We start from the raw sequence: 22707 nt of genomic DNA on the forward strand, positions 1-22707 counted from the left end.
GTGTTCTCGCGCGTGTGCACAGAAATTCAAAACCTACCAATAAAATGGTTTAGCTATTTCTCAGCATGACAGATTCAAAGACTAAACAAACTCACCCGATATTGTCTTCAAATGGATCCATGCCAAAGAAAAGTATTCATCCTCTCAAAAAGCTTTTACTGACAAACTGTTAGTCGCCTAGCATGCACTCTGGCTGGCACTGTCTTCCATTGCTTCCCTGACGTTCAGACCCTCCCCTCACTGATAAAAACTAGACCCTACGGTGTCGGATTACTTGCGTCGCCATGGATGTTGCTTGCCGTAAAGAAGTTTACTAGATGTCGTAACACTTTAGATGTGGAGCTACTGCTCTTCCGCACCCCACCTAATAAAAAAGTCCAAATGGCAGTCAAACAGTATGGCAGACATATGTGGTCCCAATAGTTGTAGAGCACATTCAGATGCATCGGTCGATGAAGTTTTGTGTTGATCTGACTTACGGTGTGGGAGTTATGACCTTTTAAAAATGACCCTTTGTTATAGCGCCACCATCTGGCCAACGTGGGTTATTTGTAGTGCCTGAGTAGCAGGGGGCCATAGGAACCCACCTACCAAATTTGGTTGGTCTGCAACTTATGGTTGCTGAGCCTCAGACATGTTAGCGGAGAAAACTTCCACGCCCCTACTAAAAAGTCAAAATGGCGGGCAAACAATATGGCGGACATAGGTGGTGCTAAAGGTAAAGTTGTCGAGCACGTTCAGATGCATAGGTCGATGAAGTTTTGTGTTGATCTAACTTATGGTGTGGGAGTTATGGCCTTTTACGCATGACCCTTTGTTATAGCGCCACCATCGGGTCGACAGGTGATTTGTAGTGCCTGAGTAATGGGAGGTCATAGGAACCCACCTGCCAAATTTGGTTGCTCTAGGACTTACGGTTGCTGAGCCTCAGACACTTTTAGCGGAGAAAAATAATAAGAATAATCCTAACAAAAACAATAGGGTTCCACCAGCTTCGCTGCTTGGACCCCTAATAATAATAATAATAATAATAATAATAATAATCCTAACAGATACAATAGGGTTCCACCAGCTTCGCTTCTTGGACCCCTAATAATCCAAACAGATACAATAGGGTTCCACCAGCTTCGCTGTTTGGACCCCTAATAATCCTAACAGATACAATAGGGTTCCACCAGCTTCGCTGCTTGGACCCCTAATAATAATAATAATAATCCTAACAGATACAATAGGGTTCCACCAGCTTCGCTGCTTGGACCCCTAATAATAATCCGAACAGATACAATAGGGTTCCACCAGCTTCGCTGCTTGGACCCCTAAAAATTATCCTACATTCAGAAATAATAGAGTTATTCAACTAAGATTAAAGGGAGCGTTTTACGATGCCAATTCACCTCAGTCTTTAACTTAATTAGTTAAATAAATTTGTAACATCCAAACCACAAAATGTGCTTGCTATATTGCACAACAAACAATGTGAATTAAATATTAATTTTAATATTCATAGCATGCATAGCAATTTCTGAAATAAAATCATCCCACTAAACATGTAAAGTACACCTAATTTAAAAAAATTAACAGCTTGTTAAAATTCTGGGATTACAGTTGTGGCTGGAGTGAACACCAGCATACACGGAGGGTCCCCAGAACTGAGTTTGAATACCATTGTTCTATTGCATGACTTGCCAATCTAGATTAATGCACATTAAATCTCTGTCAGAAAATAGTGGTCAGCAATGAATCCTAAGATTGTAAGCCTGTACTCTGTTTTACTACCATATACTGTAAACCACTTTTTAGATGTTGCTATTAGCATTATACTTTGTACATATATTGTAGCAAATTGCTCCCACTACAGTCCTCCCTCTTTTAAAACAGTTTGCTCTATCTGTCAGTCTAAGAATAAGAATATTTAATCAGTAGTCAATGTCAATCCATTGCTTTCCATCTTGCATTAGTCCAGTGTTGTAATTAAACCTTGACTGAGAGACTAGATAAGCATTATAAAAATGGGTAGTTCAATTCAAGCAATCTGATTGGTTCATAGCCGTGGTATATTAACCATACCACGTATGATGTCTAATTCCTTTGCACAATTCAGTATCACTCTGCGTCTGAGGAAAAAAAAAACTTAAAAAAAAATCTAAATCTAAATTGGAGTGTGTCTATTACTTTCATATTGCCATACTTTGTGTCCGTTTTATAAAAGCAACAGCTCACTTCAAGCCGTGATTAATTAATTATAATGGGACGCCTTTTGTTACCCTCCCCTTTTCAATGTCCAATTTCGCAATTGATGGCAACGTTGAATCACGGTTGTAGGCCAGTTACTGGCTTCATTTAGGAATGCCAACCATACCGCAAAATACACAATCGTCCTTTATTTTGACAGTAGAATAGGCGTTCCGTATTTAAGTCATGGCTACGGGACACATTTTCATCCATATCTTTGTAAACGATTGCATTAAATATTAACCGCTGCTTTGAATACAATTAAAAGTTAGCTAGCTAGCTAGCCGGGATAACAATCATGCCGTGAGACCATTCTGACCTAAAACCCATTATTTTAATATAGGCTAGGTGACAACACTGACAAGTGACGGTGAACCTAAAGATAGCTGGCATTCAAACCCGGTTTCAGAGGGTCTTGAAGAAACGCTATGTCTACACTGTGAGACCGCAACATTTTAAAAAACAAGATGGGGGAGATTAATTTGATTGAGTTATGGTTTCATGCAGTTTTCCTAAATAATGTAATGCAAAAAATTACAAAAAGCTAATTGTATGTTATGAAACGAGAAGGAACTATTTTTCTCGACGGAATTGTTGTTTTCATAGAATTAACAACCAGAGTTTTTTCCATAACAACGGTCCAAATAAACTACCATTGAGAGTTTTGCTTAACAGCGGTAAAATGATACGGGCCGGCCCGTCGTGGTTTATTCCTTACGTATTTCACTCTCACTATTGTCAGGCACAAAGTCACAGAACACAGCCCTGGAAGTGGCTAGCAAGCAAGCAAGACACAGACAGACCAGATGCACTGCCCAGCTATATAGGTTAGCAAGACAGACAGAGAGAGATGCACTGCAAGCTAGCACATCAACTTAACATTACCGTTATTTGCTGACATCAAACTTGGAGAGGAGAGAACGCACATTTACCTGATTGCTGTTCCCGCAATTCACTCTCATGGTGTTTTTTTTCTTTTTTCGTGACCAGAAGGATAGTTTCGCGTCATCCTCTCATCTAAGTTGTAAACATTGATACCCGCTTTGACATGAGGGGGAGGCGGGGCCCTTGCGTAATTTGCGGGGCCCTACGCAACTTGCGTAGTGAGCGTATAGGGCTGCCTGGCTCTGGTAGCAATCACAAAACGGAAGTACTGCTTGTAAAGCACTTTGAATTGCAATTTGATTTGCCTGAAAGGTGTGTGGCGTGGATCGGGGCATGGCTCCACAGTGCCCCTCCCAGCCCTATAGGCGTCAGCCAGAACCGGCCACCAGGCCGCCTCTTCAGAACCCAGGACAGCGCCCCAATAGGAAGCTTAGCCACAGGACCCTGGAGAGCGGCAGATTGAACATTCCGCACTCCCTCATTGGCAGGCAGCACACCTGCCATCAATGAGGCAACACAGCTGCCGCCACTCCAGGGAGATGGCTGGGAGATTAAAAGGAGGCTGTTTGTCTCCATGGAGGAGAGGGGGTTTTGGGCGGCCGGAGAGCTGAAAGCTGAAAAAACTTTGTCCCTATTTTTCAGAAACCGGTGGAGACGCAGGACAACATCCCTCTTCCTGAGTTGAAGAGGGATCCCCTCAGCGGTCTCCCGGACGCCGTTGTTTCTTAATTTTGTTCACTTTACTTTAAGTTAACTCCGACAGGAGATTTTTGTTGTGGAGTTGGGTTTTGGGTTGTGTATTTACTTGGTTAATAAAAGGCCCTGTTGGGCTACTTTTCCCCAAACCTCCGGTCTGTGCATTTCTGTGCCGCCCCGCCTGCACCGTCACGCCCCGTGCGGTGCCACAGTGGTGGAGAATGCGGGCATAGGCACGGAGTAATAGCAGACTGCAGCTAACTACCTCGAGCTCAAGTGTTACACTCGTTCTCGCGGTAGAATTAAAAAAAAAAAAATTTTTTTTTTTTTTGTTGTTGTTTGTTCTCCCCCCCCCCCCTTTTCCATTAGTCTGGTGTTCCCCCAATTTAGCTGCAATATGGAGGACCTCTTGCGGGCGCTCGTGGAGGCTAACCTGGGACAACAGCATGCTGCCCAGGTCATGGCTCAACAGGTCGGCCGGCTCACCGAGCTGGTCCAGGCTCGCGACGCATCGGCCGTGCCACTCCCGGTTAGCAGGACAAAGGCTAAAGACGTCCTGACAAAGATGACTGAGGCCGATGACGTGGAGGCCTACCTCCACACCTTCGAGCGGGTGGCCGAGCGCGAGTTATGGGACCCCCGGGAGATGGCCGACACCCTCGCTCCCTTCCTCACCGGCAAGGCCCAACAAGCGTACCAAGACCTGGGGGCAGCAGAGGCCCAAGACTACCACAGGCTAAAAAGGGAGATACTAGCCAGAGCCGGGGTATCCCCCACATCCGCCGGACAACAGGTCGCCACCTGGGCCTACCAACCGGGGGTCAACGCACGCAGCCAAATGGCGTCACTTCGGAGGCTGGTTACCCGGTGGCTCCAACCCGAACGCCGGTCTGTGGAGCAGATCCTCGACCGGGTCGCCATGGATCGGTTCCTCCGGGCGTTGCCATATGGGGCGAAGAAGCTGGCTGGGCAACATGCTCCCCAGAGCCCGGAGGAGCTGGTGGAACTGGTGGAGCGGGTCGAAGCCACGCAGGAGATGCTGAAGGCAGAATCGACCGAGCGCCCCCTCTTCCGCCCCCAGGCTGGAGGTGACCGGAAGCCAACCCCACCAGGCATGACCCAGGCCCAGATTTCAGGCGACCACGGCGGACATGCGTGGACACCCCACTTCCCGTCTCAGTCTGGAAGGGGAGGGAAAATGCCCACCCTGCTGCCCACCTCTGGAAAATCGCCCTCGGATGTGTCCATGCCCACCGACCCGGCCCCCACACCAGCTCGCTTGCCCCAGGGACAGAGGTGCTCGGCTACGGAGCAATTTGACGCCCTGTACCAGGCCGCCAGAATTGTCCAGAAGGGGGGCAGAAGAGCCCGAAGGAAGGGAACCGGGTCATGGCCCCGACAAGCCAAACTCCGTGTCCGTCCATCAGGCCAACCCTATGCCGCCTGGCTCGGGGAACGGGTTGGAGTAGGCGAGGCCGCAGAAGAAGCGGAGGGGGAAGGTGAGCTCTTACTTCCTGTAACTTTGTCCAATCTCCCTCCCCAGGCACAACGTAAAGGACAGTTCGGCACCGCGCAGGTCCAGGATGACCGGTTGCGCCACTGCTGGAGCCAGGTTCGGGTCCTTGAAGGGGTAAAGAGGGGAGAAGGACCCCTGGAAGCAAACTACTTTTCAGTGCAACAGGGACTGTTGTACTACCACACCACGAGAAGGGGAGAAGTCCGGGAGCTGTTGGTCCTACCCCACCAGTACGTGGCCACCGTCCTACAGCTGGCCCACACACACATCCTGGGAGCTCACCTGGGCATGCAGAAGACCCTAGAGCGTGTGGCAGACCGCTTCCACTGGCCAGGAATGCGCAGAGCGGTGGAGGATTACTGCCGCAGTTGCGAGGTGTGCCAACGCACCTCCCTGGTAAGGCCACCACCCGCTCCTCTAATCCCTCTCCCCATCATAGAGACCCCCTTCGAAAGGATCGGCCTGGACCTGGTCGGACCCCTGCCAAAGTCAGCCCGGGGACACAACTACATCCTGGTCATCCTGGACTATGCCATGCGCTATCCAGAAGCCGTGCCGCTCCGTGTCGCCACCTCCAAGGCCATTGCTCGCGAGCTGGTGCACCTCGTCAGCCGGGTCGGCATACCAAAGGAAATCCTTACGGACCAGGGCACTCCGTTTATGTCCAAGGTAATGGCAGACACATGTCACCTGCTGCGAGTACAACATCTCCGTACGTCGGTGTATCACCCGCAAAAGGATGGGCTGGTCGAGCGGTTCAACCAGACGTTGAAGCGGATGCTTCGGAAGATAGTCGCTGCTGACGGCAAGGACTGGGACCAGGTCCTGCCGTATGTGCTCTTTGCCATTCGGGAGGTGCCCCAGGCTTCCACTGGCTTCTCCCCTTTTGAGCTGCTGTATGGGCGGCGGCCGAGGGGACTCCTGGACCTCGCCAAAGAAGCCTGGGAGGAACAACCATCACCGCACCGGAGCCTGGTTGAGCACGTGGAGGAGATGCGCACCCGAATATCAAGTGTCATGCCAGTGGTAAGAGAGCACATGGTGGAAGCTCAACGCACCCAGCAGCGGACATATAACCGGCCTGCTCAACCCCGAGAGTTCCGGCCAGGCGACCGTGTCCTTCTGCTGGTACCCACTCCTGAAAACAAGTTTCTCGCCACATGGCAGGGACCCTATACTATCAAGGAGCGACTGGGACCAGTGAACTACCGCGTTGACCAGCCTGGACGCCGGAAACCGCAGCAGGTGTATCATGTGAATCTGCTCAAGAGGTGGGTAGAGGGTCCTGCAGCAGCAACGGCGGCGATGTTCACCACAGAGGAAACAACCCCTGCGCCCCGGGAGACTGTGTGATATGGTGCTGACCTGAGCCCCCGCCAGGTCCAAGAGGTGAGAGAACTAGTTGACCAAAATCGTGATGTGTTCTCCCCTCTCCCAGGTCGTACCACCTTAATGGAGCACCATATTCGTACACCGAAGCGCACCGTGGTGAACATACGCCCATATCGGATCCCGGAGGCACGGAAAGCGGCCGTCGTGGAGGAGATTGAGAGGATGAGAGCAATGGGAGTCATTGAGGAGGCCTGCAGCCCATGGTCGAGCCCCATAGTCCTCGTGCCCAAACCCGATGGCTCCCTGCGCTTCTGTAATGATTTCAGACGCCTCAATGCTGTGTCCGACTTCGACGCATACCCCATGGCCCGGGCGGATGAGCTACTCGAGCGACTGGGTGAGTCCCGCTTTATTACAACACTGGACCTAACCAAAGGTTATTGGCAGGTCCCCCTCACCCAGTCAGCCAAGGAGAAGACTGCTCATCACAGCCCGGTGGGCCAGTTCCAGTATCGGGTCCTGCCGTTCGGGCTCCATGGGGCCCCCGCAACGTTCCAGCGCTTGATGGACATCGTACTCCAGCCACACCAGCGCTATGCAGCAGCCTACCTGGACGATGTGGTAATCCACTCCGGCACCTGGGCCGACCACCTGATTCACGTCCAGGCTGTTTTGGGGGCGCTGCGACAAGCTGGCCTCACCGCCAATCCCGCCAAGTGCTGCATAGCGTAAAACGAGGCACAGTATCTGGGCTACACCATCGGTCGGGGCCTGCTCAAGCCCCAAGAGAAGAAGGTGCAGGCCATGAAGAACTGGCCCCGGCCTACCACCAAGACCCAGGTACGTGCCTTCCTGGGGCTGGCCGGGTACTACCGGCGTTTTATCCCTCATTTCTCCTCCACAGCCGCACCCTTATCCGACCTCACCCGAAAAGGGTCTCCGGAGAAACTGCTGTGGGGCCCTGAGCAGGAGAGGGCATTCCAGGACCTGAAGGCCGCCCTGTGCTCGGACCCGGTCCTCCATACCCCGGACTTCGACCGGCCCTTCCTGGTCCAAACAGACGCGTCAGAGATGGGGGTGGGCGCGGTTCTGTCCCAGGTACACGGCGATGAGGAGCACCCCGTGTTATTTCTGAGCCGTAAGCTCCGCCCGAGTGAATCGCGATATGCGGCTGTTGAGCGCGAGGCCCTTGCCATTAAATGGGCCCTCTCAGCACTCCAGTACTACCTGCTCGGGCGGAAGTTTACTCTGGTTACAGATCACGCGCCCCTCCAGTGGATGGCCCGGGAGAAGAACGCCAATGCCAGGGTGACCCGCTGGTTCCTGGCACTCCAGCCCTTCAACTTTGAAGTGGTCCACCGTCCAGGAAGGCTCCATGGGAACGCTGACGCCCTGTCCCGCCTGCACGCGCTCTGGGCGGCCGCAGCCAGCACTGGTGGCGGTTCGCTTAGGGGGGAGGAATGTGGCGTGGATCGGGGCATGGCTCCACAGTGCCCCTCCCAGCCCTATAGGCGTCAGCCAGAACCGGCCACCAGGCCGCCTCTTCAGAACCCAGGACAGCGCCCCAATAGGAAGCCCAGCCACAGGACCCTGGAGAGCGGCAGACTGAACATTCCGCACTCCCTCATTGGCAGGCAGCACACCTGCCATCAATGAGGCAACACAGCTGCCGCCACTCCAGGGAGATGGCTGGGAGATTAAAAGGAGGCTGTTTGTCTCCATGGAGGAGAGGGGGTTTTGGGCGGCCGGAGAGCTGAAAACGGTTAATAACTTTGTCCCTATTTTTCAGAAACCGGTGGAGACGCAGGACAACATCCCTCTTCCTGAGTTGAAGAGGGATCCCCTCAGCGGTCTCCCGGACGCCGTTGTTTCTTAATTTTGTTCACTTTACTTTAAGTTAACTCCGACAGGAGATTTTTGTTGTGGAGTTGGGTTTTGGGTTGTGTATTTACTTGGTTAATAAAAGGCCCTGTTGGGCTACTTTTCCCCAAACCTCCGGTCTGTGCATTTCTGTGCCGCCCCACCTGCACCGTCACGCCCCGTGCGGTGCCACAGGTGCTATATAAATAAAGTTTGGTTGATTGATAAGCATCAAAAGCTGTGTTAATGTCTAATATCAGTGAAGTGCTGAGTCAAAAGCATGTTCATCTTTCTTCGCTGTATCTTGCTTTAGAACCCAACTGTAAAATCCCTTGAATTAGTTCAGATGTTAGGCAGTTTAAGTAGTTGATGAAACAGTGAATTCACCTCACCTGGGTTCTTGGGTCTGATTCAATTTCTGAATTTAAGGTAAACCTGCAGCTCTCCAGCACCAGCTTTTCAGAAAATGTTCATGTACTAGCATCACTATAGACAAAAGACTACATGGGCGTCGCGCATTCAAGATTTTGTATGATGCAATATCAGTTGAAAGGGTGATGTGGACAGTGTGGTTTCAGAATTAGTTGAACTGAACCTGGGCACAGGCATAAAGTCGATTTCTAACTTACAGAAGAAGCCTTTGGAGCGCATAGAGGAAAAGACAATCGTTTTCTGCCACAGAATTTCACTACTGCCACTGACATTGGGCCTCATTCACCAATATCTTCCTAAGTTTTTTCTTAAATTTGTTCTTAAGAAAGGTCCGAAGAAAAATCTACGTCAGATTCACGACATGTTCTTAAACCGCAGAATTGTTCACACGTGTTCTTAAAATGATGAATCTCATCGTCCTCGTAAACGTAAAGCGTGTGCCAGTTGTTCCTAATTAGCATAGGTAAATGCCCAGCCAATCCCCATAAAAGGCCGTGTGCACACACAGAAATCGAAAAGAAAAGTTGAGAGCGAACGAAGTCGACAATTTCCAAACGAAAATCTAAAGAGGGTGGAGCACCGGACTCCACATGTAAGAAAAACTTAAGTAGTTCTGAAGTGGAGGTTTTGCTGCTCGAAGTGAACAGCAAATGACCTGTCATATTTAGTAGCGCCAGTAGTGGATATAAAATAACACAAAAAAGATACATGGGATGCTATTTCTCGTTCAGTGAACGCTGTATCCGGAGAAGTGCGCACAACTGATGAAGTAAAAAAAAAAAATGGTTTGATGTCAAATCTGAGGCAAAAAAAAAAAAATGCTGGTGGTAGTGGGAGCAAGGAATTGCATGTTATGCATTCAAACGACAAAGCGCTTCTCGTCACATTAATACCGCTAATTAAATCAACCGGCAGTAAACTGCATTCGAGTAAACCCGTCGCTGCACAAAACACTGCACAAAAAATGTATTGCCAGTCATTTTGGTGTCACCCCCCTAGTGACGCCTCTGAATAAGTGTTCTCTTCTTCAACATGTCCATGTGTTTAAAAAGTGTTACCTAAGTGCTTAGTTTGTATTCAAAATTTAAACATTTGCTTTTGCAGTATAGACCAAACATTGCATAATCGAAACCTCCAAAAATAAAAGGTCACTACAATAGTTTGTTTTTTATCATTTATTTACAGATGAACCCCCGCTGAGGCAACCACCCTCTGGGGTGGAACCTGGCAACTTAATGCTTTTTAAAATAATGAAAATAATTATTAAAAAATACTATAAATGATAAAAATATTATCATTATTTAAATCCTATAATATTATACAACTGTAGAATTGAAGAACATGCAATAACCAATTATTTTGCACAAACATGTCAGCACTCAAATGTGCATAAGTGTGCTCTTGAGTGTGCATAGAGTCTGTTCTTACCTAAGAACAAATCCCAAATAAGAAAATGTTGGTGAATGTCAGAATCTTCATGAAAACTGCGTAAATGGGTTTTAAGAAGAAAATTCTTCTTAAGAACGGTTGGTGAATGAGGCCCATTGTTCTCACTGGAAGAACAAATGGACTCATTGCCAGACTGAAACAAGATTATCACTAAATTCAGCCACTTAACTGCCTTGTGCATTGCTTGCAATTAGCAGTGCATGACACTTTTATAGAAGTGACTGGGTGCAGTCATTTGGACTTTTTATTCCTAAATTACACCCTGTCACTCTGTCCTGAATTAACCTGTCTGTCACTGATCAACAAAGGATCTGCAGCTTCATATTCAGATGGGTAGCAAAAAGCTTTAATATTGAAGGCAGTGTAGAAAGAGTTTTTTAGCTTTAGTACAATACTTCAAAATAGCAAGTGAGTGTACATCACACCACAGATATTGAGAAAAAGAAGTACAGCAACCTGTAGCCTCACAAATTTGGGGTTCACCGCCAATTTGACATGTGTGAAGAATACATTGCATGACCTGCAAAATCTTTCCCTTAAGCTTCAGAGACATGAGATGTCCATAAGAGTGCAAACCACCATGTCCAACAGATAAACAAAGGGTCACTTTCATCAGTACCAAGGCAGCAACCTCAAGCAATTGAGCTTCATTTTATCTGCATATGGTAAGCAGGTTCTAACTAGCACATGCTGTGATCCTAATTGTATCTGAAGCAGTGGTGATGATATGCATTTGTTTAGAGGCATGTGAATGTGAAGAGTGTGTATGTGTGTTGGATTGCTGCACTGCTGCAGCAGTCACTTTTTCCATCAATGTTGGTTCAGATGTGTTTACCTGAAGTCGCATTTTGTCTATTGTGTCTACCCATGCCCATCCTGTCTATTTACTTAGGCTTTTATTCAAAAATTAAATAATTGTAATGCACATTGTTATTTATCAAGCACATTTCACTTTAGCTTGTTAACCCTTCTGTGTTAAACTGTTTAACACATAGACTGAACAGCATGACTTTATCTATGAGTATTAGAACTTTGTTGTACTTGTTATTGGCTATAATTGTAAAACTTATATTTTTGGTGTCAGGTACATAAAGCAATTTATGATTATGAACAGGTTTGATAGTTCAGTGGTTATGCAGAAAAAATGCGCACTTTGGTATAGAAGTGTTAAAATGTGCATGTCAGCAGAACTTTTCGAGGTGAACAATATCTGATATTTTGCCAATTTATCTGGAGCTCCTGGGGCACTTACTTCCCTCTAATGTAACAGTATTTAATATTTGTTATTATTAAGTATGAGATTGTTGTCCAAGAATAACTGGGGTCCAAGCAGAGAAGCAACTGGAACCATATTATTTTTGTTAGGATTCTCTATATTAGGGGTCCAAGCAGCAAAGCTGCTGGAACGCTATTGTGTTTGTTTTATTTTTTTTCCCTCCCCTTTCACCTCAAAGAACCATGGCCTAGAATCACGAAACTTAGCAGGTTTTTTTGGATGGCTGAACTTGTGTATCCTTTATGGTGTAGATTCAATACCTGGTTGTGCTATAGTACATATTAAAATTTAGACATTCATGAGCCCAGCCTTCCGTTTTCCCGGCATCTCGTTTGCCATATTCACAAAATTTGGTGTACAGGTCACTCTCCTCATGAGGAACAAATTCACCGTAAGAACCTGTAAAATCTGCCATATTGTATTTTCTTAAAATAATTCTCCTCTGACTGATACACACCTACATACAGGTATTACTTTTCTAGCACTTCTGTAAAAATATGGGCAGATGATGAGCCAATGAAATTGCATTGAGATTAATCAGACCACATGGTATCCAAATTTTTAAAAAAATTAAATTTCATTGAAAATAACCATTCCTTTGCAGAGATTCACACTTGCTACAATGACAAACGCTCTATTTAGGAACATTGATGTGTTTATTGGATCAGCACCATCTTGATTTGGCTGCCATTTTGTATTATATTCACTAATCTACTTTTCTGAGTTATTCCTCAATCAATTGGCCGAATCGTATGAATATTAGGATATTGCTAGAGGGTCGCACCCATTAACCCCATACCAAATTGGTGGCAATTAGCCACTTGGTATTGCTATAATAGACAGTTGAAATTGCAATTATTAAAAAATCTGTTGGACCTAGAGACTTGAAAACAATGTCGGTAGATGCCCCTCCTCACAAAGAAAAAATTTGCTTCAAGAACACCATATTGTATTTTAATTTACACCACTTTGAACATATATATGTAAAGTTCATGTCTGCTTTGAGTCTCTGTGCTCGGTTCTGTTACTATGCTGCCTGAACCCTGGGAATTGCTGCTTGCATCTACATTTATTTTTGATGGTTGTCAATGCTAAATTTGTTATCCACTTATTGAAACCTTTCTTCCAACAACTTTAAATTTGTATTGTTCTGAATCAGCCATTTCGGCCTTTGTCCTTAAGGATTGTCAGGACATTGGCCTGAGCTCCCCCTTTCTTGTCTGTTTATCTGTCTGTCGGTGTGTATGTATGAGTTGTGAGCGCATGGTTTTCTTTTTGTTTTAAGAGCCCATGTGTTCCTTGGCCCAGCCCACTCTCTGCCTTCAGCTCCGGTCAACCCGTCTGCCACACCCCGCTCTTGAGACTATTATTCAATCAGACTCAGCCACTTTCATCACCTGCAGCTCGTTATCCCCTCATTTATACCCTGCCAGTTTTTGTGTTCTTCGCCAGATCGTGCCTCTGTTTTACCAGTGTCGTTCAAGCCTTATCTGTGTTTATTCTGATTCCCGGTTACGAACTCTGTCTGTTTTCCGTTTTACGATTTTTGCCTGCTGTCTCTGTATTCCCGTTACCGGTTACGACTCCTGCCTGTTTACCCAACTGTTACGTTCCACGTCGTGTGTGTTTTCTTCCCCCTCTGTAATACTGCAGGAGAGCCATTCATCATTCCATTCGCTGTCCCCGCAGTCAATCATCATTAACCTGGTCCCGCCGCCACCAATCACATCCCTCGTCTGGAATATAAAAGCTACGTGGCTCCTGCAGCTCGTCGTCTCTCTGTTGTTGTGATCTCTGTTCGTTTTTGCTGTGTGGTTGTAGAGATTGGAGACCTGTGAGTGTGCGCGTAAACGTTTTTCCCTGCTTGTGTATGTGTGGTTGTCTGTGTGTGGTTAAGGCCCTGGGGCAGGTAAGACAGAGGCCTCTATACATTGGTGCCACACGCAGGAAGAAAACTTGTATAGACACATTAGTAAAGGGGTGGTTGCCAACTATGTATTTTTGGTTTGTAAGAGTAGCTAGATAGTCTTATTTTTCTTAGATAGTTAGATTATATTTTGTTCTAGCGCTGTTTGGTTTTGTTTATTTCATTACTTTGGCTACATCCATGTCCCTTGGCCTTGTGACCTAGTTGTGTCTTGTTTTGTGTAATTGTACAAATGTAAATATCACCTCACTTGCACTTATAATAATAATAATAACACCTCTAAAATCACCTGCAACTTTGTCTGCCCTGATTATTTATACCTCACGTGCACAACACCTTTTCACCCGGACACTTTATTTTTATATATATATGTTACGTACTCCCTCCTACCCCTAGACCCTAAGAGAGACGTAACACCAACTCTGTTTTTGCTACCGTTTTTGTACTTTTGCCCTTTTTGATTTTTTGGACTTTGACCCTTGCCTGGATTTTGATTATGAGGTTGTTTGCTGATTCTGTACCCTGAACTGCTGAATAAATCGCCTTACAGGGTTTCCAACAGTGTATTGCAAGTCTCGCCTAAGCCTAATTTTTAGAAAATGTATTTTAAAGATGTTTTTTAAACTACAGTTACAGTGGGGCTGAAAAGCTCACCAGTGACATCTGTTAGTTAAAACGTGAACGCACTGTAGGAAAGCAGGCCTGAGATCAGTGTTCTTTACCCTCATTGTGCATAGAGTGACGTTCAACACTTGATACTTCCAACTAACACAAGCTAACGTTACTTAGCAAGCCACCATTTCTTATTAAGTAGGCTAACTAACCTCGTTACAAACTGCGTTATCACTTCATCTCGTCGGTAAGTACATTCTTTTTACATTAACTTAAGCAGTGTGTAGGTAACGTTAAAACAGTGGCATGAATGTAACGTTCAATATATTGTAACATTACATAGCTTATTCATTGCCATCGAAATAACAACTTCACTTGTTTATTAATAACGTTAGCTTGATGACATTGATGTAACGTTGTCATAAAAATTTTCCTGACCATGAAAACTGCCTGACTTGTTTACATTTTGGACAGATGTGGCTACATAGTAAATCCATTGTTTCCATTGCAGCACTTTTGACAAAAGTAATGTCGGAAAAATCCTAAAATTTCTTCTTATGGTGAAGTGCCTGACCGGCAACCGTAAAAATGTGTTAACACAGCGGCAAAATTAGTCTATATCTAGAAATACCATCTTTGGGGGGGAAAAAATGCTACGGTTAAGGGTCAGGCACTCTTCACGATAAGAAGAAATTTCAGGATTTTTTCGATATTGTTTGTGTCTAAAGTGCTGCTACGGAAACGACAATTGATTTAGGCTACCGAGGAGCCACATCTGTCCAAAATGTAAACAAGTCAGCCAGTTTTCACGGTTGGGAAAAATTTTATGACAACGTGGTCATGTAACTAACTTAGCTAGCTAGCTAAACAGTCAGTAACACAGATACTTACTTTGTGCCATTTAGGGATAATGTCATGGAGGAAAGGTAGCCTGACGTAAAAGCCAAAAAACCTTAGGCTGTTTTTTTAAATGTTTAAATGTGCCCAGCATTCCAAGGCTTGTTGTAAGATTCAGTAGCCAATTAGGACTTGAATACAAGTTTTTTGTAGAGTGCAAAAATCTTTATATTATTTATTTAAATTTAATTTAAGTTATTTTGTTGTTGTTGAAACCGCAACATTCCAAGACTGTACATTGTTGTCAGATTCTTTGTAAGACTCTGCTATGCTGTAAATAGTTGTTGACTTTTTAAAATGTGTGTTGAATAAATGACTTATTTATAACAACATTCACATTACGTAGTCATATTTTCAAATCTCCAGTCAGCTTTTAGCACTGACTTAATGTAGGGCCCTATGGAATCTGTGTTATAGCTTTTTTAAATTCTCAATTCCGCGATTCCGTCCGTGATTCTGTTATCACAGAAACTATAGGGCCCTACCTTAATGCTGCCATCAGTCTGTCACTGGCCCGCGCCGGGCCCCCATCAAAAACGACACTTGGCCGCCGGCCCGCGCCAGGCCGCTGGGCCCTGTCAAAAGATACTTGCCACCGGGCCTAACAACTTTTCTGAGGGAAACCCTGCCTTCATATTTTCATCCGTATTATTATCTTAAAATGTAATATCTATAAAACATTGCATTAATCATTATGTATTTGTGCCAGTACTGTAGCTATCATATTAACTACAATCAATTAATATTAAAATATTGTTCAGGTTGCGTTTATTCTCATTCTTTTCATTACAGATGGGTGTAAGAAAAAGAATGAAATGTAGTACCTCAGGGACCACAATGCATATGAGCAGCCATAAACAATTAAAAATAGAAATAAATACATGAAAAATGAATTATTAAAAAAAAAAAATAAGACAATGAACAATACATGCAAAGTATGCAATTCTCCTGCTTCTGGGATTTATATCAAAGTCAAATTTGACAGCGTATGATCCACAAAAATCGTTGACTGGTTTTTCAATAGGCTGTGATCATGCACGCATTGCATGGGAAAGCTCCAAACCTAGCTATCTGCCTTGCGCTAGGCTGCAATTTACGGTGTAGACCTGGTTCAGGCAGGCAGTTGGCAAAGGCACAAATGTAACACCAGATGGACCGGACAATAGCAATGAGCTGCACCAAAATTGTAATCTGCTTCTCGATCTTGACTGACACATCCCAGCAGTGACTCTTCTCCCTGTTCGGCGCCTGACGAGTCAGGAGATTGCCAAACAGCACAGGTGCATCAAAATTCATGCTGAAAATAACATTTTGCCTGTGCAATGTCTCACAACACATGATGTGCCAGCTGGAAAACAGAGCCCATTGTGTTTGCAGGCTATTATTATTTTCAGATGCGCAAACCAATTTCACGATCAGAGAGACTGACCATGCATTTTCAAAGAGCAGGTAGCCTGACCGTAGTATAATTTGAGTGGTCCAGGCAAACAGTACATTTAATAATGTATTGTGACCATTAGCTAAGTAGCTATCATTTAGTCTAAAAAATGCAATGTACATTTCGAAACAGTGTCATCAATATGAGCCTTCTAACTGGGTAAGTTACCTTGTATCTTACTACACACATATTCAAAATGTAGCTGTTTTAGCTACATTACATTCTGTTGGATTTGCAATATGTGTTTAAGCACCTAGAAGTGTTATTCAAAACCATTCAATTCCTCAGACATAAGGGAGTAAATAGTTTGTGTCATGGTTCTGTGTTTTCCTGTCTGTGTTTCCCCTGTTGGGCACTTCTGTTTTGTGCTGGACCCAGCAGAGGGTTTTTTTTTTCTTTTTTTGTTTATCATGCCACTGGGGTGGTGGGAGCTCGACCCAGTTTTCGCCCTTGAGCCTCCCAGTGCCCGGGGTGGGCGGTCACGGAGGCGCCGTGGTCGGGCTGCCTCCCGGTCGGCCAGACCTCCAGCTGCTCAGCCAGCGGATCCCAGCTCTGCATCTTTTGAAGAGTCTCGGCTGGTCATTTTTCCAGGGCCCGACCCGCGGGGGTCCCGCCGGTCCCGTCCGGCTGCCCAGCCGGGTTCCCTATGGCTGGGGTCCGTGTTCCAGTCCCCTGCCCAGCCCAGACTGCAGGGGGTCCGCCTGCCCCGCCTGTTGTTCCGCAGGGACCACTGCCGCCTGCTCCACCCACTGTTCGTGCTTCGCCCGCGCCTCGAGCCCCGGAGAGGCCTCCAGAGCTGCCTCAAGCCCCAGAGAGGCCTCCAGAGCCGCCTCGAGCCCCGGAGGGGCCTCCAGAGCCGTCTCGAGCACCGGAGGGGCCTCCAGAGCCGCCTCAAGTCCCGGAGGGGCCACCTGCTCTGACCCTCGTTCCGCAGGGGCCACTGCCGCCTGCTACACCCAAATTTCGTGCTTCGCTTGGGCCTCGAGCCTCGGGGAGGCCTCCGGAGCCGCCTCAAGCCCTGGGGGGGCCTCCGCAGCCGCCTCGAGTCCCGGGGGGGCCTCCGGAGCCGTCCAGAGCCCCGGAGAGGCCTCCAGAGCTGTCCAGAGCCCCGGAGAGGCCGCCTGCTCCGTCTGTTGTCCCGCAGGGTCCGCCGCGGCCTGCTCTGACCGCTGTTCCGCAGGCGAAGCCACCTGCCTTGCCCCCTAGTGTTCGTGTGTCAGTCTGCGTGTTTTTTGTCATGTCTCCCCGTGTGTCAGATTGTGTGTCAGAGTTCACCCCTCTCCTTCCCTCTCTGTCTGTCCCTTGGCGTGTCTATAGGTCTTGCCGTGTGTCTCCCCGCCTGCTTGTCCCTTTGTCTGTCCTTGTAGGTCTCCCGGTGTTCCTGTCTGAGTCCTGTCCCCCGTCCGAGTCCAGTCCCGAGTTCTGTTCCCCCGTCCGAGTCCAGTCCCGAGTCCTGTTCCCCCGTCCGAGTCCAGTCCCGAGTCCTGTTCCCCCGTCCGAGTCCAGTCCCGAGTCCTGTTCCGTTCTTGAGTCCCGTTCCAGTCCTGCATCCCGTTCGAGTCCTGTGTCCAGTCCTGTTTCTGTCCTGAGTCCTGTCTCCAGCTCCCACCCTCTGTTCACTCCCTCCCCGGGTCGGCCTCCTGGGACGTCAGGAGCCGTCCCCCTTGGGGGGGGGGGGGGTACTGTCATGGTTCTGTGTTTTCCTGTCTGTGTTTCCCTTGTTGGGCCGCCAGACGGCGGCACTTCTGTTTTGTGTCCTGCTCCCCCCTGTTAATTGTATGATTGTTTTCAATTGTCTCGTTATTCTATCATTGTTCCCACCTGTGTCTTGTTATCCCCTCCTTTTCTTGTTTGATTGTTTTTTGAGTTCACCTGTGTCTTGTTACCCCCTGTCTATTTAAGTTCTTTGTCCCCTTGACTCGGGTGCTGGTTCCTTGTGTTTGTTTCCGACTTGTGTTTGTTTCAGACCGTATGTACCTGCCTGTGTTTTTGACCTGTTTGTGTTTCTTACTTTATTTCCGCTTGTGTGTTTCTGTGCGTTTCTGCCGTTTGTTATCTGTACTGGTGTAGTTCAGTTTTTTTGTATTTTTTTAGTTTTCGTTTTATGCCCCTCGTGGCTCTTTGTTTGTTCTGCTTTTTTTTTTTTTTTTTAGTAAAGTCTTGTTTGTATCAACTTTTTTGAGTTCCGTGTTTTTTCACACTCTGCGCCTGGGTCCCACCCCCCGTACCGTGACAAGTTTGGTCATTTTGTTCAGTGAGAGATAGTTGTGTATGCATTAGAATATCCCTTCACCACAGAAATGAGCATGATGGAACAGTTCTCATGCGATCTGAAATATGATGACCAGAAACTTGTCACAGTCGGTTTCTGGGATTTTACAGTCCAACCTGACAGAGCTTGAGGGGATCTGCAGCGAAGAATGGGAGATCTGCAATTTCCCTCGGGATAAATAAAGTTTCTATCTATCTATCTATCTATCTATCAAGGAGGGGTATGACGCTACAAACTTGGGTATCCCAAGCTTGTGGCGTCATACTCAAGAAGACTCTATAATCGCTGCCAAAAGTTGCTCAACAAAGTATTGGGTAAAGGGTCTGAATACTTATCTAAATGTGATACTTCAGTTTTTTATTTTCAATAAAGTTACAAAAATTTCTAAAAACCTTTTTCATTATGGTATATTGTGTGTAGACTGATGATAAAAATGAATTTAATTAATTGTATAATAGGGCTGTAACATAACAAAATGTGGAAAAAGTGAAGGGGCCTGAATACTGTCCAAAGGCACTGTACTTCTGGACATGTCTTGCATGTTCTCCTTTCCTTCACATCCTTACAGTCAAGTTAAAAAGCAACAACCTGTCATTTGCACATCCTGTAACCTGTTTGGGGTCAGTTCCCTCCTGCAGTGGTGAACCCCTTCTCAATACCCCTTTCTTCACAGTTGAACCTTCAAAATGCTAAACACCAGAGACAAATGCACAGGTCTGTTTATCATACATCTTTATTTGATCTTATCTGTCATCACTAACCACTGCATTACGTTTTAAGTGGATCCAAAGCTATTGATATGACTCCAAGATGCTGGGAGAAATGTCAACTTAATGAACTGTAAAATAGTAGCGCAAGCAATATGACTAAGGCATTTATTTTCACAGCCACTTGACTCCTGATGGAAACATGGGGGATCCATAGGTATAGCAGTGAAATGGCTACTGTGGCTGAACATTAGTAGAACATTAGAACATGTACAGATGAGAATACAGCCCATTTTGGTTTGTCTTTTACTTACATCTAAACTAGAGGTTCTCGGTCCTACTCTTGGTTTCAAGTGTAAGACAAACCAAGATGGTCTGTTATGTTTTTGTTGTTACTGAGTATTTAATTTATCAATTAAAGCAGTTGATTACACAGGTAACTTAATTCACATGGTTTCTTTGGTCTGACTTTGTTTCTGATTTTAAGGTGAAAACAAAAACCAGCTGTGACCCTGCAGCCCACCAGGCAAAGGGTTTAGGACCCATAGTTTAAACAAAAATAATTGTTATTAATAGAATGAAAACAAAATAAATTAGCAAAATTTGTATATATCTGAGTGCGTCAAATCACAAAATCAGAAAAAAATCAGTATGAATGTATATTGTAATTTAATGTCAATCCACAAATTAAAATAAAATTTTATTAAACTTTATATAGTGCCACCCACTTGGTGAGGTTTCAGTGAAAACAATTAGAAATTCTGGTCATGGCTTAAAATTATTTAAAGTCCGAAGAGAAAGGACTTAGCTTTGAACTGCTGTTTTTTTTTAAGTTCAAAAAGCTCTAACTGTGCACCTGCTTTTTTCTTTACCAAGAGAATGATATTTACATAATTATTTATTATCCTTATCAAAATAATCATTATTGAATTATTGATAGTGAAATGGAATTAGTTTTGTCATTAAATATTAATTTAAAAATTGATTTTGTAATGATATTCACTGTCATTGTTAATTTTATTTAAAAATGTTAAATTATATGGTAAAATACTGGGTTGCGAGAACTTTACCATATAACTAATGGCAACAATATGTTAAGAATATGGTAGCAGGCTGTACATCTAACAAGTAGTATGGTGTTTCACTGTAAATAAAACAAATATTTACATTTTTGAACCTTTGCTTTATAGACTTTTACCATAAAATTCACAGATTTTTTACAGTTCTAATTTCAGTGTAACTATTTTCCCTTTTTCTACATAAGGAGACCCAGACTCCCGGCTCTGGTGTACCTCGTCAGAGCAGTCCTTAAAGGGGATATTTATTGGCTCCGAATAATATAAAACCTCCTCTAACACAGGTAAAACCATGTGTGGATCACATGTGGATATATGCAAGCTGAAATGTAACACCAAGTGGTCGCAGATCATTCCGTTCAAGTGCAGTAGTTATTGTTACATGTCTGTCCTCAGGAGTAAATTTCCAAAAGCAAATTACTGTTCTTATGCTTGTAGAAAACAAAGTAAACATTTAGTAATGAAAAATGTGCAAAACGTTCATGTCTGTACAATATTTGACCATTTCATTTGTAAGGTATTTATAATTTATTTGTATACTGCACATTATATGTTCAGTTTTTTCATTTTTTTTATTGTGTGAAAAAATCCAAAGTAAAAAGAAACAAAGCTAGCACAAAAATCTGACAATTAATTGAAAATAATCGTTGAATGAATGGACACAACAAAATTGGGTGAAAACATATACAAAGATTACAGCGACAACAGCAAAAGTCTTCATAAAAAAGGAAATTAGATCTAAAAAATAAGACACAGACCATACGAGTGCTCAAACCATACCAGTAAGGATGCACTAAAAAGGGTAGAGGAATATGAGGTGAAGTTATTATGTGACTACTAGTGCCAAGAAGGAGAATCCCTCCACAATACACCCATGCCCTCCTGAGAAAAAATAAAAAATAGAACACAATTTCTTAACTCTTAGCACAGAAGCTTAAGCAAGCCCTCTTCAAATTATCTGTGTTCCTTTCACCTCCCCCCAAGGACCCCTCCCCTGTGTGGAACTAATGGCAATGGCTTTCTTTTCTTACCTGGAATTGTAGCTAGGAAACCTGCTCTCTGGAGTCTTAGGAGCCAGGGTTTGTGTGGCAGTTTTCGTCCTATCCTCAGCCTCTAGTTGTTACAACTAAGTGCATGCTGTCACACTGCCTTCTTATACAGACACGCCTCTCTCTTTAACCCTGCCCATCTTCCTTTCTTCCCTTTCCCTCATTTGACAACTCTAGCACAGAGATAGGGAGGGAGAAGTTACTACGCTCAACAACAGAAATGGAAAACACAGATCTACTTAGTCAGTGCTGACGTATCAGACTGTTGTCAACGTTGCATGTTCCAGGAATGTTTGAACGGGTATAAAATTAAAGTTGGATTGTTATGTGCAGAGACCACATATTTGTGAAGCCAAATGAACACAATAATGACAGGGGCATAACTGATTAGTCAGACGGATGTATCCATCACACATAATATTACAAGATCTGTAAAACAAGAACAAACTACAGAATAGAGATACATTCACTGACAGGGATAGATGGACACTTAACAGGATAGTTGGTAAACACTCCAAACCTATGGCTATACAAATGAACAGAGAATTGATTCTACATCTCTGTGACCCAGTCTCAACAAAAACTGCACATCATGAGCTTTACAAATCTAGTATTTAATAATTACAAAAAACTGTGTTTTAAGTGGAATGTTTGCAAGCCTCAAACGACAGGAAATAAAATTGATCAGCCCTAACGCTAACATCAGCCTGCTGTCCATCAAGGTGTATCAGCACAGCCTGTATTCAAAATCAAAATCAATTCAAAATAACTTTATTTATCCATTAGGAACTTCATTTGTGCAAAAGCATCAGTGCATACACAACACATAACCGAACAAATGACAAACACAGAGTAGACAACAGACAAGCGCAGCTTAAAACAGTTTAAGATGTCCGCAAATAGGGTTAAGTATGCTTAAAAAATTTAAATGTCCATAAATAAATATTAATAAATAAGGTCAAGCACCCAAGCTAGCTCAGGCATTAATGAGTCTGATGTAAGTAGGCACAAAGCTTGACATGGCCCGCTTGGTCTTGAACGGGAGTGATCT

General features: G+C 44.9%; 1 protein-coding gene across 1 annotated transcript in view; it reads right to left on the reverse strand.

Moving 5' to 3' along the window:
• LOC135256970 (prepronociceptin-like) overlaps positions 1–21759 on the reverse strand; it is a 39535-nt gene extending 17776 nt beyond the window's left edge. Inside the window, exon 1 of the mRNA XM_064339294.1 lies at positions 21639–21759. The gene's annotated coding sequence lies outside the window, so the exon portion shown is untranslated. The remainder of the gene's footprint in view (positions 1–21638) is intronic.
• Between the last annotated feature and the right edge of the window lie 948 nt (positions 21760–22707).

Source organism: Anguilla rostrata, chromosome 6, assembly GCF_018555375.3.
Source record: "Anguilla rostrata isolate EN2019 chromosome 6, ASM1855537v3, whole genome shotgun sequence".
Taxonomy (NCBI): domain Eukaryota; kingdom Metazoa; phylum Chordata; class Actinopteri; order Anguilliformes; family Anguillidae; genus Anguilla; species Anguilla rostrata.